The sequence below is a fragment of the Scyliorhinus torazame genome, chromosome 16 (genome assembly GCF_047496885.1).
Source record: "Scyliorhinus torazame isolate Kashiwa2021f chromosome 16, sScyTor2.1, whole genome shotgun sequence".
Lineage (NCBI taxonomy): Eukaryota > Metazoa > Chordata > Chondrichthyes > Carcharhiniformes > Scyliorhinidae > Scyliorhinus > Scyliorhinus torazame.
In genome coordinates, this window is record NC_092722.1 from 27,695,009 (window position 1) to 27,710,492 (window position 15,484).

General features: G+C 69.7%; 1 protein-coding gene across 1 annotated transcript in view; it reads right to left on the minus strand.

Moving 5' to 3' along the window:
- The window catches only part of LOC140392649 (paired box protein Pax-7-like), a 1,255,382-nt gene that overhangs the window by 731,443 nt on the left and 508,455 nt on the right, over nucleotides 1–15,484 (minus strand).

Sequence of the window (15,484 nt, forward strand, 5' to 3'; positions counted from 1 at the left end):
CAGGGTGAGAGTGCGTGGGCATCAGGTTGAGTGTGCGTGTGCGTCGGGGTGAGTGTGCGTGGGCGTCGGGGTGAGAGTGCGTGGGCGTCGGGGTGAGTGTGCGTGGGCATCGGGGTGAGAGTGCGTGGGCGTCGGGGTGAGAGTGCGTGGGCGTCAGGGTGAGTGTGCGTGGGCGTCGGGGTGAGAGTGCGTGGGCGTCGGGGTAAGGGTGCGCGGGTGTCGGGGTGAGAGTGCGCAGGCGTCGAGGTGAGAGCGCGCGGACGTCGGGGTGAGAGTGCGTGGGCGTTGGGGTGAGTGTGCGTGGGCATCGGGGTGAGAGCGCGCGGACGTCGGGGTGAGAGTGCGTGGGCGTCGGGGTGAGAGTGCGTGGGCGTTGGGGTGAGTGTGCGTGGGCGCCGGGGTGAGAGTGCGTGGGCGTCAGGGTGAGTGTGCGTGGGCATCGGGGTGAGTGTGCGTGGGCATCGGGGTGAGTGTGCGTGGGCGTTGGGGTGAGAGTGCGCGGGCATCAGGGTGAGTGCGTGGGCGTCGGGGTGAGAGTGCGCGGGCATCAGGGTGAGTGCGTGGGCGTCGGGGTGAGAGTGTGCGGGCATCAGGTTGAGTGTGCGTGGGCGTCGGGGTGAGTGTGCGTGGGCGTTGGGGTGAGAGTGCGCGGGCGTCAGGGTGAGTGTGCGTGGGCATCGGGGTGAGAGTGCATGGGCGTCAGGGTGAGAGTGTGTGGGTGTCAGGGTGAGTGTGTGTGGGCATCGGGGTGAGAGTGCATGGGCGTCAGGGTGAGAGTGTGTGGGTGTCAGGGTGAGTGTGCGTGGGCATCGGGGTGAGAGTGCGTGGGCGTCGGGGTGAGAGTGCGTGGGCGTCGGGGTGAGAGTGCGTGGGCGTCGGGGTGAGAGTGCGTGGGCGTCGGGGTGAGAGTGCGTGGGCGTCAGGTTGAGTGTGCGTGGGCGTCGGGGTGAGTGTGCGTGGGCGTCAGGGTGAGTGTGCGTGGGCGTCGGGGTGAGAGTGCGTGGGCGACGGGGTGAGTGTGCGCGGGCGTCAGGGTGAGTGTGCGTGGGCATCGGGGTGAGAGTGCATGGGCGTCAGGGTGAGAGTGTGTGGGTGTCAGGGTGAGTGTGTGTGGGCATCGGGGTGAGAGTGCATGGGCGTCAGGGTGAGAGTGTGTGGGTGTCAGGGTGAGTGTGTGTGGGCATCGGGGTGAGAGTGCATGGGCGTCAGGGTGAGAGTGTGTGGGTGTCAGGGTGAGTGTGTGTGGGTGTCAGGGTGAGAGTGCATGGGCGTCAGGGTGAGTGTGTGTGGGCGTCGGGGTGAGAGTGCATGGGCGTCAGGGTGAGTGTGTGTGGGTGTCAGGGTGAGAGTGCGTGGGCGTCGGGGTGAGTGTGCGTGGGCGTCGGGGTGAGAGTGCGCGGGCGTCGGGGTGAGTGTGCGTGGGCGTCGGGGTGAGAGTGCGTGGGCGTCGGGGTGAGTGTGCGTGGGCGTCGGGGTGAGAGTGCGTGGGCGTCGGGGTGAGAGTGCGTGGGCGTCGGGGTGAGAGTGCGTGGGCGTCGGGGTGAGAGTGCGTGGGCGTCGGGGTGAGAGTGCGTGGGCGTCGGGGTGAGAGTGCGTGGGCGTCGGGGTGAGAGTGCGTGGGCGTCGGGGTGAGTGTGCGTGGGCGTCGGGGTGAGAGTGCGTGGGCGTCGGGGTGAGAGTGCGTGGGCGTCGGGGTGAGAGTGCGTGGGCGTCGGGGTGAGAGTGCGTGGGCGTCGGGGTGAGAGTGCGCGGGCGTCGGGGTGAGTGTGCGTGGGCGTCGGGGTGAGAGTGCGCGGGCGTCGGGGTGAGAGTGCGCGGGCATCAGGGAGAGTGCATGGGAGTCGGGGTGAGAGTGCACAGGTGTCGGGGTGAGAGTGCGTGGGTGTCGGGGTGAGAGTGCACGGGTGTCGGGGTGAGAGTGCGTCGGCGTCGTGGTGAGAGTGTGTGGATGTCAGGGTGAAGGAGTCGGGGTGAGAGTGCGTGGGCGTCAGGGTGAGTGCGTGGGCGTCAGGGTGAGTGCGTGGGCGTCGGGGTGAGAGTGCGTGGGCGTTGGGGTGAGTGTGCGTGGGCGTCAGGGTGAGAGTGCGCGGGCATCAGGGTGAGAGTGCGTGGGCGTCAGGGTGAGTGTGAGTGTGCGTTGGGGTGAGAGTGCGCGGGCGTCAGGGTGAGTGTGAGTGTGCGTTGGGGTGAGAGTGCGCGGGCGTCAGGTTGAGTGTGCGTGGGCGTCGGGGTGAGTGTGCGTGGGCATCGGGGTGAGTGTGCGTGGGCGTTGGGGTGAGAGTGCGCGGGCATCAGGGTGAGTGCGTGGGCGTCGGGGTGAGAGTGCGCGGGCATCAGGTTGAGTGTGTGTGGGCGTTGGGGTGAGAGTGCGCGGGCGTCAGGGTGAGTGTGCGCGGGCGTTGGGGTGAGAGTGCGTGGGCGTCAGGGTGAGTGTGCGTGGGCGACGGGGTGAGAGTGCGCGGGCGTCGGGGTGAGTGTGCGTGGGCGTTGGGGATGGAGTGCGCGGGCGTCAGGGTGAGTGTGCGTGGGCATCGGGGTGAGAGTGCGCGGGCGTCAGGGTGAGTGTGCGTGGGCGTCAGGGTGAGAGTGTGTGGGTGTCAGGGTGAGAGTGCGTGGGCGTCAGGGTGAGTGTGTGTGGGTGTCAGGGTGAGAGTGCGTGGGCGTCAGGGTGAGTGTGCGTGGGCGTCGGGGTGAAAGTGCGTGGGCGTCAGGGTGAGAGTGCGTGGGCGTCAGGGTGAGTGTGTGTGGGTGTCAGGGTGAGAGTGCGTGGGCGTCAGGGTGAGTGTGCGTGGGCGTCGGGGTGAGAATGCGTGGGCGTCGGGGTGAGAGTGCGTGGGCGTCGGGGTTAGGGTGCGCGGGTGTCGGGGTGAGAGTGCGCAGGCGTCAGGGTGAGAGTGCGTGGGCGTCAGGGTGAGAGTACGTGGGCGTCAGGGTGAGTGTGTGTGGGTGTCAGGGTGAGAGTGCGTGGGCGTCAGGGTGAGAGTGCGTGAGCGTCGGGGTGAGAGTGCGTGGGCGTCGGGGTGAGAGTGCGTGGGCGTCGGGGTGAGAGTGCGTGGGCGTCGGGGTGAGAGTGCGTGGGCGTCGGGGTGAGAGTGCGTGGGCGTCGGGGTGAGAGTGCGTGGGCGTCGGGGTGAGAGTGCGTGGGCGTCGGGGTGAGAGTGCGTGGGCGTCGGGGTGAGAGTGCGCGGGCGTCGGGGTGAGTGTGCGTGGGCGTCGGGGTGAGAGTGCGTGGGCGTCGGGGTGAGAGTGCGTGGGCGTCGGGGTGAGAGTGCGTGGGCGTCGGGGTAAGGGTGCGCGGGTGTCGGGGTGAGAGTGCGCGGGCGTCAGGGTGAGAGTGCGTGGGCGTCGGGGTGAGAGTGCGCGGGCGTCAGGGTGAGAGTGCGTGGGCGTCGGGGTGAGAGTGCGTGGGCGTCGGGGTGAGAGTGCGTGGGCGTCGGGGTGAGAGTGCGTGGGCGTCGGGGTGAGAGTGCGTGGGCGTCGGGGTGAGTGTGCGTGGGCGTCGGGGTGAGAGTGCGTGGGCGTCGGGGTGAGAGTGCGTGGGCGTCGGGGTAAGGGTGCGCGGGTGTCGGGGTGAGAGTGCGCAGGCGTCAGGGTGAGAGTGCGTGGGCGTCAGGGTGAGTGTGCGTGGACGTCGGGGTGAGAGTGCGTGGGCGTCAGGGTGAGTGTGCGTGGGCGTCGGGGTGAGAGTGCGTGGGCGTCAGGGTGAGTGTGCGTGGGCGTCGGGGTGAGAGTGCGTGGGCGTCAGGGTGAGAGTGTGTGGGCGTCGGGGTGAGAGTGCGTGGGCGTCAGGGTGAGTGTGCGTGGGCGTCGGGGTGAGAGTGCGTGGGCGTCGGGGTGAGAGTGCGTGGGAGTCGGGGTGAGAGTGCGCGGGCGTCAGGGTGAGAGTGTGTGGGCGTCGGGGTGAGAGTGCGTGGGCGTCAGGGTGAGTGTGCGTGGGCGTCGGGGTGAGAGTGCGTGGGCGTCGGGGTGAGAGTGCGTGGGCGATGGGGTGAGAGTGCGTGGGCGTCGGGGTGAGAGTGCGTGGGCGTCGGGGTGAGTGTGCGGGCGAAGGGGTGAGAGTGCGCGGGCGTCAGGGTGAGTGTGCGTGGGCGTCAGGGTGAGTGTGCGTGGGCGTCAGGGTGAGAGTGCGTGGGCGTCGGGGTGAGAGTGCGTGGGCGTCGGGGTGAGTGTGCGTGGGCGTCAGGGTGAGAGTGTGTGGGCGTCGGGGTGAGAGTGCGCGGGCGTCGGGGTGAGAGTGCGCGGGCGTCGGGGTGAGAGTGCGCGGGCGTCAGGGTGAGAGTGTGTGGGCGTCGGGGTGAGAGTGCGTGGGCGTCAGGGTGAGAGTGCGCGGGCGTCGGGGTGAGAGTGCGTGGGCATCGGGGTGAGAGTGCGTGGGCGTCGGGGTGAGAGTGCGTGGGCGTCAGGGTGAGAGTGCGTGGGCGTCAGGGTGAGAGTGCGTGGGCGTCGGGGTGAGAGTGCGTGGGCGTCGGGGTGAGAGTGCGTGGGCGTCGGGGTGAGTGTGCGTGGGCGGCGGGGTGAGAGTGCGTGGGCGTTGGGGTAAGGGTGCGCAGGCGTCGAGGTGAGAGCGCGCGGACGTCGGGGTGAGAGCGCGCGGACGTCGGGGTGAGAGTGCGTGGGCGTCAGGGTGATTGTGCGCGGGTGTCGGGGTGAGTGTGAGCGGGTGTCGGGGTGAGAGTGCGCGGGCGTCGGGGTAAGGGTGCGCAGGCGTCGAGGTGAGAGCGCGCGGACGTCGGGGTGAGTGTGCGTGGGCGTCAGGGTGAGAGTGCGTGGGCGTCGGGGTGAGAGTGCGTGGGCGTCAGGGTGAGAGTGCGAGGGCGTCGGGGTGAGAGTGCGTGGGCGTCAGGGTGAGAGTGCGTGGGCGTCGGGGTGAGAGTGCGTGGGCGTCGGGGTGAGTGTGCGTGGGCGGCGGGGTGAGAGTGCGTGGGCGTTGGGGTAAGGGTGCGCAGGCGTCGAGGTGAGAGCGCGCGGACGTCGGGGTGAGAGCGCGCGGACGTCGGGGTGAGAGTGCGTGGGCGTCGGGATGAGAGTGCGTGGGCGTCAGGGTGATTGTGCGCGGGTGTCGGGGTGAGTGTGAGCGGGTGTCGGGGTGAGAGTGCGCGGGCGTCGTGGTGAGAGTGCGCGGACGTCTGGGAGAGAGTGCACGGGCCGTGGGGTGAGAGTGCACGGGCGTCAGGTTGAGAGTGCGTGGGCCTCAGGGTGATTGTGCGCGGGTGTCGGGGTGAGTGTGAGCGGGTGTCGGGGTGAGAGTGCGCGGACGTCGGGGTGAGAGTGCGTGGGCGTCAGGGTGATTGTGCGCGGGTGTCGGGGTGAGTGTGAGCGGGTGTCGGGGTGAGAGTGCGCGGGCGTCGTGGTGAGAGTGCGCGGACGTCTGGGAGAGAGTGCGTGGGCCTCAGGGTGATTGTGCGCGGGTGTCGGGGTGAGTGTGAGCGGGTGTCGGGGTGAGAGTGCGCGGGCGTCGTGGTGAGAGTGCGCGGGCGTCGTGGTGAGAGTGCGCGGACGTCTGGGAGAGAGTGCACGGGCCGTGGGGTGAGAGTGCACGGGCGTCAGGTTGAGAGTGCGTGGGCCTCAGGGTGATTGTGCGCGGGTGTCGGGGTGAGTGTGAGCGGGCGTCGTGGTGAGAGTGCGCGGACGTCTGGGAGAGAGTGCACGGGCCGTGGGGTGAGAGTGCGCGGGCGTCAGGTTGAGAGTGCACAGGGGTCGGGGTGAGACTTCGTGCGTGTTGGGGTGAGGGTGCGTGGGCGCCGGGGTGAGAGTGCGTGGGCATCAGGTTGAGTGTGCGTGGGCGTCGGGGTGAGAGTGCGTGGGCGTCGGGGTGAGTGTGCGTGGGCGTCGGGGTGAGAGTGCGTGGGCGTCGGGGTGAGTGTGCGTGGGCGTCGGGGTGAGAGTGCGTGGGCGTCGGGGTGAGAGTGCGTGGGCGTCAGGGTGAGTGTGCGTGGGCGTCGGGGTGAGAGTGCGTGGGCGTCGGGGTAAGGGTGCGCGGGTGTCGGGGTGAGAGTGCGCAGGCGTCGAGGTGAGAGCGCGCGGACGTCGGGGTGAGAGTGCGTGGGCGTCGGGGTGAGAGTGCGTGGGCGTTGGGGTGAGTGTGCGTGGGCGCCGGGGTGAGAGTGCGTGGGCGTCAGGGTGAGTGTGCGTGGGCATCGGGGTGAGTGTGCGTGGGCATCGGGGTGAGTGTGCGTGGGCGTTGGGGTGAGAGTGCGCGGGCATCAGGGTGAGTGCGTGGGCGTCGGGGTGAGAGTGCGCGGGCATCAGGGTGAGTGCGTGGGCGTCGGGGTGAGAGTGTGCGGGCATCAGGTTGAGTGTGCGTGGGCGTCGGGGTGAGTGTGCGTGGGCGTTGGGGTGAGAGTGCGCGGGCATCAGGGTGAGTGTGCGTGGGCATCGGGGTGAGAGTGCATGGGCGTCAGGGTGAGAGTGTGTGGGTGTCAGGGTGAGTGTGTGTGGGCATCGGGGTGAGAGTGCATGGGCGTCAGGGTGAGAGTGTGTGGGTGTCAGGGTGAGTGTGCGTGGGCATCGGGGTGAGAGTGCGTGGGCGTCGGGGTGAGAGTGCGTGGGCGTCGGGGTGAGAGTGCGTGGGCGTCGGGGTGAGAGTGCGTGGGCGTCGGGGTGAGAGTGCGTGGGCGTCAGGTTGAGTGTGCGTGGGCGTCGGGGTGAGTGTGCGTGGGCGTCAGGGTGAGTGTGCGTGGGCGTCGGGGTGAGAGTGCGTGGGCGACGGGGTGAGTGTGCGCGGGCGTCAGGGTGAGTGTGCGTGGGCATCGGGGTGAGAGTGCATGGGCGTCAGGGTGAGAGTGTGTGGGTGTCAGGGTGAGTGTGTGTGGGCATCGGGGTGAGAGTGCATGGGCGTCAGGGTGAGAGTGTGTGGGTGTCAGGGTGAGTGTGTGTGGGCATCGGGGTGAGAGTGCATGGGCGTCAGGGTGAGAGTGTGTGGGTGTCAGGGTGAGTGTGTGTGGGTGTCAGGGTGAGAGTGCATGGGCGTCAGGGTGAGTGTGTGTGGGCGTCGGGGTGAGAGTGCATGGGCGTCAGGGTGAGTGTGTGTGGGTGTCAGGGTGAGAGTGCGTGGGCGTCGGGGTGAGTGTGCGTGGGCGTCGGGGTGAGAGTGCGTGGGCGTCGGGGTGAGTGTGCGTGGGCGTCGGGGTGAGAGTGCGTGGGCGTCGGGGTGAGAGTGCGTGGGCGTCGGGGTGAGAGTGCGTGGGCGTCGGGGTGAGAGTGCGTGGGCGTCGGGGTGAGAGTGCGTGGGCGTCGGGGTGAGAGTGCGTGGGCGTCGGGGTGAGAGTGCGTGGGCGTCGGGGTGAGTGTGCGTGGGCGTCGGGGTGAGAGTGCGTGGGCGTCGGGGTGAGAGTGCGTGGGCGTCGGGGTGAGAGTGCGTGGGCGTCGGGGTGAGTGTGCGTGGGCGTCGGGGTGAGAGTGCGTGGGCGTTGGGGTGAGAGTGCGTGGGCGTCGGGGTGAGTGTGCGTGGGCGTCGGGGTGAGAGTGCGTGGGCGTCGGGGTGAGTGTGCGTGGGCGTCGGGGTGAGAGTGCGTGGGCGTCGGGGTGAGAGTGCGTGGGCGTCAGGGTGAGAGTGCGTGGGCGTCAGGGTGAGTGTGCGTGGGCGTCGGGGTGAGAGTGCGTGGGCGTCGGGGTGAGTGTGCGTGGGCGTCGGGGTGAGAGTGCGTGGGCGTCGGGGTAAGGGTGCGCGGGTGTCGGGGTGAGAGTGCGCAGGCGTCGAGGTGAGAGTGCGTGGGCGTCGGGGTGAGAGTGCGCAGGCGTCGAGGTGAGAGCGCGCGGACGTCGGGGTGAGAGCGCGCGGACGTCGGGGTGAGGGTGCATGGGCCGTCAGGTTGAGAGTGCGTGGGCGTCGGGGTGAGAGTGCGCGGGCATCAGGTTGAGTGTGTGTGGGCGTTGGGGTGAGAGTGCGCGGGCGTCAGGGTGAGTGTGCGCGGGCGTTGGGGTGAGAGTGCGTGGGCGTCAGGGTGAGTGTGCGTGGGCGACGGGGTGAGAGTGCGCGGGCGTCGGGGTGAGTGTGCGTGGGCGTTGGGGATGGAGTGCGCGGGCGTCAGGGTGAGTGTGCGTGGGCATCGGGGTGAGAGTGCGCGGGCGTCAGGGTGAGTGTGCGTGGGCGTCAGGGTGAGAGTGTGTGGGTGTCAGGGTGAGAGTGCGTGGGCGTCAGGGTGAGTGTGTGTGGGTGTCAGGGTGAGAGTGCGTGGGCGTCAGGGTGAGTGTGCGTGGGCGTCGGGGTGAAAGTGCGTGGGCGTCAGGGTGAGAGTGCGTGGGCGTCAGGGTGAGTGTGTGTGGGTGTCAGGGTGAGAGTGCGTGGGCGTCAGGGTGAGTGTGCGTGGGCGTCGGGGTGAGAATGCGTGGGCGTCGGGGTGAGAGTGCGTGGGCGTCGGGGTTAGGGTGCGCGGGTGTCGGGGTGAGAGTGCGCAGGCGTCAGGGTGAGAGTGCGTGGGCGTCAGGGTGAGAGTACGTGGGCGTCAGGGTGAGTGTGTGTGGGTGTCAGGGTGAGAGTGCGTGGGCGTCAGGGTGAGAGTGCGTGGGCGTCGGGGTGAGAGTGCGTGGGCGTCGGGGTGAGAGTGCGTGGGCGTCGGGGTGAGAGTGCGTGGGCGTCGGGGTGAGAGTGCGTGGGCGTCGGGGTGAGAGTGCGTGGGCGTCGGGGTGAGAGTGCGTGGGCGTCGGGGTGAGAGTGCGTGGGCGTCGGGGTGAGAGTGCGTGGGCGTCGGGGTGAGAGTGCGTGGGCGTCGGGGTAAGGGTGCGCGGGTGTCGGGGTGAGAGTGCGCGGGCGTCAGGGTGAGAGTGCGTGGGCGTCGGGGTGAGAGTGCGCGGGCGTCAGGGTGAGAGTGCGTGGGCGTCGGGGTGAGAGTGCGTGGGCGTCGGGGTGAGAGTGCGTGGGCGTCGGGGTGAGAGTGCGTGGGCGTCGGGGTGAGAGTGCGTGGGCGTCGGGGTGAGTGTGCGTGGGCGTCGGGGTGAGAGTGCGTGGGCGTCGGGGTGAGAGTGCGTGGGCGTCGGGGTAAGGGTGCGCGGGTGTCGGGGTGAGAGTGCGCAGGCGTCAGGGTGAGAGTGCGTGGGCGTCAGGGTGAGTGTGCGTGGACGTCGGGGTGAGAGTGCGTGGGCGTCAGGGTGAGTGTGCGTGGGCGTCGGGGTGAGAGTGCGTGGGCGTCAGGGTGAGTGTGCGTGGGCGTCGGGGTGAGAGTGCGTGGGCGTCAGGGTGAGAGTGTGTGGGCGTCGGGGTGAGAGTGCGTGGGCGTCAGGGTGAGTGTGCGTGGGCGTCGGGGTGAGAGTGCGTGGGCGTCGGGGTGAGAGTGCGTGGGAGTCGGGGTGAGAGTGCGCGGGCGTCAGGGTGAGAGTGTGTGGGCGTCGGGGTGAGAGTGCGTGGGCGTCAGGGTGAGTGTGCGTGGGCGTCGGGGTGAGAGTGCGTGGGCGTCGGGGTGAGAGTGCGTGGGCGATGGGGTGAGAGTGCGTGGGCGTCGGGGTGAGAGTGCGTGGGCGTCGGGGTGAGTGTGCGGGCGAAGGGGTGAGAGTGCGCGGGCGTCAGGGTGAGTGTGCGTGGGCGTCAGGGTGAGTGTGCGTGGGCGTCAGGGTGAGAGTGCGTGGGCGTCGGGGTGAGAGTGCGTGGGCGTCGGGGTGAGTGTGCGTGGGCGTCAGGGTGAGAGTGTGTGGGCGTCGGGGTGAGAGTGCGCGGGCGTCGGGGTGAGAGTGCGCGGGCGTCGGGGTGAGAGTGCGCGGGCGTCAGGGTGAGAGTGTGTGGGCGTCGGGGTGAGAGTGCGTGGGCGTCAGGGTGAGAGTGCGCGGGCGTCGGGGTGAGAGTGCGTGGGCATCGGGGTGAGAGTGCGTGGGCGTCGGGGTGAGAGTGCGTGGGCGTCAGGGTGAGAGTGCGTGGGCGTCAGGGTGAGAGTGCGTGGGCGTCGGGGTGAGAGTGCGTGGGCGTCGGGGTGAGAGTGCGTGGGCGTCGGGGTGAGTGTGCGTGGGCGGCGGGGTGAGAGTGCGTGGGCGTTGGGGTAAGGGTGCGCAGGCGTCGAGGTGAGAGCGCGCGGACGTCGGGGTGAGAGCGCGCGGACGTCGGGGTGAGAGTGCGTGGGCGTCAGGGTGATTGTGCGCGGGTGTCGGGGTGAGTGTGAGCGGGTGTCGGGGTGAGAGTGCGCGGGCGTCGGGGTAAGGGTGCGCAGGCGTCGAGGTGAGAGCGCGCGGACGTCGGGGTGAGTGTGCGTGGGCGTCAGGGTGAGAGTGCGTGGGCGTCGGGGTGAGAGTGCGTGGGCGTCAGGGTGAGAGTGCGAGGGCGTCGGGGTGAGAGTGCGTGGGCGTCAGGGTGAGAGTGCGTGGGCGTCGGGGTGAGAGTGCGTGGGCGTCGGGGTGAGTGTGCGTGGGCGGCGGGGTGAGAGTGCGTGGGCGTTGGGGTAAGGGTGCGCAGGCGTCGAGGTGAGAGCGCGCGGACGTCGGGGTGAGAGCGCGCGGACGTCGGGGTGAGAGTGCGTGGGCGTCGGGATGAGAGTGCGTGGGCGTCAGGGTGATTGTGCGCGGGTGTCGGGGTGAGTGTGAGCGGGTGTCGGGGTGAGAGTGCGCGGGCGTCGTGGTGAGAGTGCGCGGACGTCTGGGAGAGAGTGCACGGGCCGTGGGGTGAGAGTGCACGGGCGTCAGGTTGAGAGTGCGTGGGCCTCAGGGTGATTGTGCGCGGGTGTCGGGGTGAGTGTGAGCGGGTGTCGGGGTGAGAGTGCGCGGACGTCGGGGTGAGAGTGCGTGGGCGTCAGGGTGATTGTGCGCGGGTGTCGGGGTGAGTGTGAGCGGGTGTCGGGGTGAGAGTGCGCGGGCGTCGTGGTGAGAGTGCGCGGACGTCTGGGAGAGAGTGCGTGGGCCTCAGGGTGATTGTGCGCGGGTGTCGGGGTGAGTGTGAGCGGGTGTCGGGGTGAGAGTGCGCGGGCGTCGTGGTGAGAGTGCGCGGGCGTCGTGGTGAGAGTGCGCGGACGTCTGGGAGAGAGTGCACGGGCCGTGGGGTGAGAGTGCACGGGCGTCAGGTTGAGAGTGCGTGGGCCTCAGGGTGATTGTGCGCGGGTGTCGGGGTGAGTGTGAGCGGGCGTCGTGGTGAGAGTGCGCGGACGTCTGGGAGAGAGTGCACGGGCCGTGGGGTGAGAGTGCGCGGGCGTCAGGTTGAGAGTGCACAGGGGTCGGGGTGAGACTTCGTGCGTGTTGGGGTGAGGGTGCGTGGGCGCCGGGGTGAGAGTGCGTGGGCATCAGGTTGAGTGTGCGTGGGCGTCGGGGTGAGAGTGCGTGGGCGTCGGGGTGAGTGTGCGTGGGCGTCGGGGTGAGAGTGCGTGGGCGTCGGGGTGAGTGTGCGTGGGCGTCGGGGTGAGAGTGCGTGGGCGTCGGGGTGAGAGTGCGTGGGCGTCAGGGTGAGTGTGCGTGGGCGTCGGGGTGAGAGTGCGTGGGCGTCGGGGTAAGGGTGCGCGGGTGTCGGGGTGAGAGTGCGCAGGCGTCGAGGTGAGAGCGCGCGGACGTCGGGGTGAGAGTGCGTGGGCGTCGGGGTGAGAGTGCGTGGGCGTTGGGGTGAGTGTGCGTGGGCGCCGGGGTGAGAGTGCGTGGGCGTCAGGGTGAGTGTGCGTGGGCATCGGGGTGAGTGTGCGTGGGCATCGGGGTGAGTGTGCGTGGGCGTTGGGGTGAGAGTGCGCGGGCATCAGGGTGAGTGCGTGGGCGTCGGGGTGAGAGTGCGCGGGCATCAGGGTGAGTGCGTGGGCGTCGGGGTGAGAGTGTGCGGGCATCAGGTTGAGTGTGCGTGGGCGTCGGGGTGAGTGTGCGTGGGCGTTGGGGTGAGAGTGCGCGGGCATCAGGGTGAGTGTGCGTGGGCATCGGGGTGAGAGTGCATGGGCGTCAGGGTGAGAGTGTGTGGGTGTCAGGGTGAGTGTGTGTGGGCATCGGGGTGAGAGTGCATGGGCGTCAGGGTGAGAGTGTGTGGGTGTCAGGGTGAGTGTGCGTGGGCATCGGGGTGAGAGTGCGTGGGCGTCGGGGTGAGAGTGCGTGGGCGTCGGGGTGAGAGTGCGTGGGCGTCGGGGTGAGAGTGCGTGGGCGTCGGGGTGAGAGTGCGTGGGCGTCAGGTTGAGTGTGCGTGGGCGTCGGGGTGAGTGTGCGTGGGCGTCAGGGTGAGTGTGCGTGGGCGTCGGGGTGAGAGTGCGTGGGCGACGGGGTGAGTGTGCGCGGGCGTCAGGGTGAGTGTGCGTGGGCATCGGGGTGAGAGTGCATGGGCGTCAGGGTGAGAGTGTGTGGGTGTCAGGGTGAGTGTGTGTGGGCATCGGGGTGAGAGTGCATGGGCGTCAGGGTGAGAGTGTGTGGGTGTCAGGGTGAGTGTGTGTGGGCATCGGGGTGAGAGTGCATGGGCGTCAGGGTGAGAGTGTGTGGGTGTCAGGGTGAGTGTGTGTGGGTGTCAGGGTGAGAGTGCATGGGCGTCAGGGTGAGTGTGTGTGGGCGTCGGGGTGAGAGTGCATGGGCGTCAGGGTGAGTGTGTGTGGGTGTCAGGGTGAGAGTGCGTGGGCGTCGGGGTGAGTGTGCGTGGGCGTCGGGGTGAGAGTGCGTGGGCGTCGGGGTGAGTGTGCGTGGGCGTCGGGGTGAGAGTGCGTGGGCGTCGGGGTGAGAGTGCGTGGGCGTCGGGGTGAGAGTGCGTGGGCGTCGGGGTGAGAGTGCGTGGGCGTCGGGGTGAGAGTGCGTGGGCGTCGGGGTGAGAGTGCGTGGGCGTCGGGGTGAGAGTGCGTGGGCGTCGGGGTGAGTGTGCGTGGGCGTCGGGGTGAGAGTGCGTGGGCGTCGGGGTGAGAGTGCGTGGGCGTCGGGGTGAGAGTGCGTGGGCGTCGGGGTGAGTGTGCGTGGGCGTCGGGGTGAGAGTGCGTGGGCGTTGGGGTGAGAGTGCGTGGGCGTCGGGGTGAGTGTGCGTGGGCGTCGGGGTGAGAGTGCGTGGGCGTCGGGGTGAGTGTGCGTGGGCGTCGGGGTGAGAGTGCGTGGGCGTCGGGGTGAGAGTGCGTGGGCGTCAGGGTGAGAGTGCGTGGGCGTCAGGGTGAGTGTGCGTGGGCGTCGGGGTGAGAGTGCGTGGGCGTCGGGGTGAGTGTGCGTGGGCGTCGGGGTGAGAGTGCGTGGGCGTCGGGGTAAGGGTGCGCGGGTGTCGGGGTGAGAGTGCGCAGGCGTCGAGGTGAGAGTGCGTGGGCGTCGGGGTAAGGGTGCGCGGGTGTCGGGGTGAGAGTGCGCAGGCGTCGAGGTGAGAGCGCGCGGACGTCGGGGTGAGAGTGCGTGGGCGTCGGGGTGAGAGTGCGTGGGCGTTGGGGTGAGTGTGCGTGGGCGCCGGGGTGAGAGTGCGTGGGCGTCAGGGTGAGTGTGCGTGGGCATCGGGGTGAGTGTGCGTGGGCATCGGGGTGAGTGTGCGTGGGCGTTGGGGTGAGAGTGCGCGGGCATCAGGGTGAGTGCGTGGGCGTCGGGGTGAGAGTGCGCGGGCATCAGGGTGAGTGCGTGGGCGTCGGGGTGAGAGTGTGCGGGCATCAGGTTGAGTGTGCGTGGGCGTCGGGGTGAGTGTGCGTGGGCGTTGGGGTGAGAGTGCGCGGGCATCAGGGTGAGTGTGCGTGGGCATCGGGGTGAGAGTGCATGGGCGTCAGGGTGAGAGTGTGTGGGTGTCAGGGTGAGTGTGTGTGGGCATCGGGGTGAGAGTGCATGGGCGTCAGGGTGAGAGTGTGTGGGTGTCAGGGTGAGTGTGCGTGGGCATCGGGGTGAGAGTGCGTGGGCGTCGGGGTGAGAGTGCGTGGGCGTCGGGGTGAGAGTGCGTGGGCGTCGGGGTGAGAGTGCGTGGGCGTCGGGGTGAGAGTGCGTGGGCGTCAGGTTGAGTGTGCGTGGGCGTCGGGGTGAGTGTGCGTGGGCGTCAGGGTGAGTGTGCGTGGGCGTCGGGGTGAGAGTGCGTGGGCGACGGGGTGAGTGTGCGCGGGCGTCAGGGTGAGTGTGCGTGGGCATCGGGGTGAGAGTGCATGGGCGTCAGGGTGAGAGTGTGTGGGTGTCAGGGTGAGTGTGTGTGGGCATCGGGGTGAGAGTGCATGGGCGTCAGGGTGAGAGTGTGTGGGTGTCAGGGTGAGTGTGTGTGGGCATCGGGGTGAGAGTGCATGGGCGTCAGGGTGAGAGTGTGTGGGTGTCAGGGTGAGTGTGTGTGGGTGTCAGGGTGAGAGTGCATGGGCGTCAGGGTGAGTGTGTGTGGGCGTCGGGGTGAGAGTGCATGGGCGTCAGGGTGAGTGTGTGTGGGTGTCAGGGTGAGAGTGCGTGGGCGTCGGGGTGAGTGTGCGTGGGCGTCGGGGTGAGAGTGCGTGGGCGTCGGGGTGAGTGTGCGTGGGCGTCGGGGTGAGAGTGCGTGGGCGTCGGGGTGAGAGTGCGTGGGCGTCGGGGTGAGAGTGCGTGGGCGTCGGGGTGAGAGTGCGTGGGCGTCGGGGTGAGAGTGCGTGGGCGTCGGGGTGAGAGTGCGTGGGCGTCGGGGTGAGAGTGCGTGGGCGTCGGGGTGAGTGTGCGTGGGCGTCGGGGTGAGAGTGCGTGGGCGTCGGGGTGAGAGTGCGTGGGCGTCGGGGTGAGAGTGCGTGGGCGTCGGGGTGAGTGTGCGTGGGCGTCGGGGTGAGAGTGCGTGGGCGTTGGGGTGAGAGTGCGTGGGCGTCGGGGTGAGTGTGCGTGGGCGTCGGGGTGAGAGTGCGTGGGCGTCGGGGTGAGTGTGCGTGGGCGTCGGGGTGAGAGTGCGTGGGCGTCGGGGTGAGAGTGCGTGGGCGTCAGGGTGAGAGTGCGTGGGCGTCAGGGTGAGTGTGCGTGGGCGTCGGGGTGAGAGTGCGTGGGCGACGGGGTGAGTGTGCGCGGGCGTCAGGGTGAGTGTGCGTGGGCATCGGGGTGAGAGTGCATGGGCGTCAGGGTGAGAGTGTGTGGGTGTCAGGGTGAGTGTGTGTGGGCATCGGGGTGAGAGTGCATGGGCGTCAGGGTGAGAGTGTGTGGGTGTCAGGGTGAGTGTGTGTGGGCATCGGGGTGAGAGTGCATGGGCGTCAGGGTGAGAGTGTGTGGGTGTCAGGGTGAGTGTGTGTGGGTGTCAGGGTGAGAGTGCATGGGCGTCAGGGTGAGTGTGTGTGGGCGTCGGGGTGAGAGTGCATGGGCGTCAGGGTGAGTGTGTGTGGGTGTCAGGGTGAGAGTGCGTGGGCGTCGGGGTGAGTGTGCGTGGGCGTCGGGGTGAGAGTGCGTGGGCGTCGGGGTGAGTGTGCGTGGGCGTCGGGGTGAGAGTGCGTGGGCGTCGGGGTGAGAGTGCGTGGGCGTCGGGGTGAGAGTGCGTGGGCGTCGGGGTGAGAGTGCGTGGGCGTCGGGGTGAGAGTGCGTGGGCGTCGGGGTGAGAGTGCGTGGGCGTCGGGGTGAGAGTGCGTGGGCGTCGGGGTGAGTGTGCGTGGGCGTCGGGGTGAGAGTGCGTGGGCGTCGGGGTGAGAGTGCGTGGGCGTCGGGGTGAGAGTGCGTGGGCGTCGGGGTGAGTGTGCGTGGGCGTCGGGGTGAG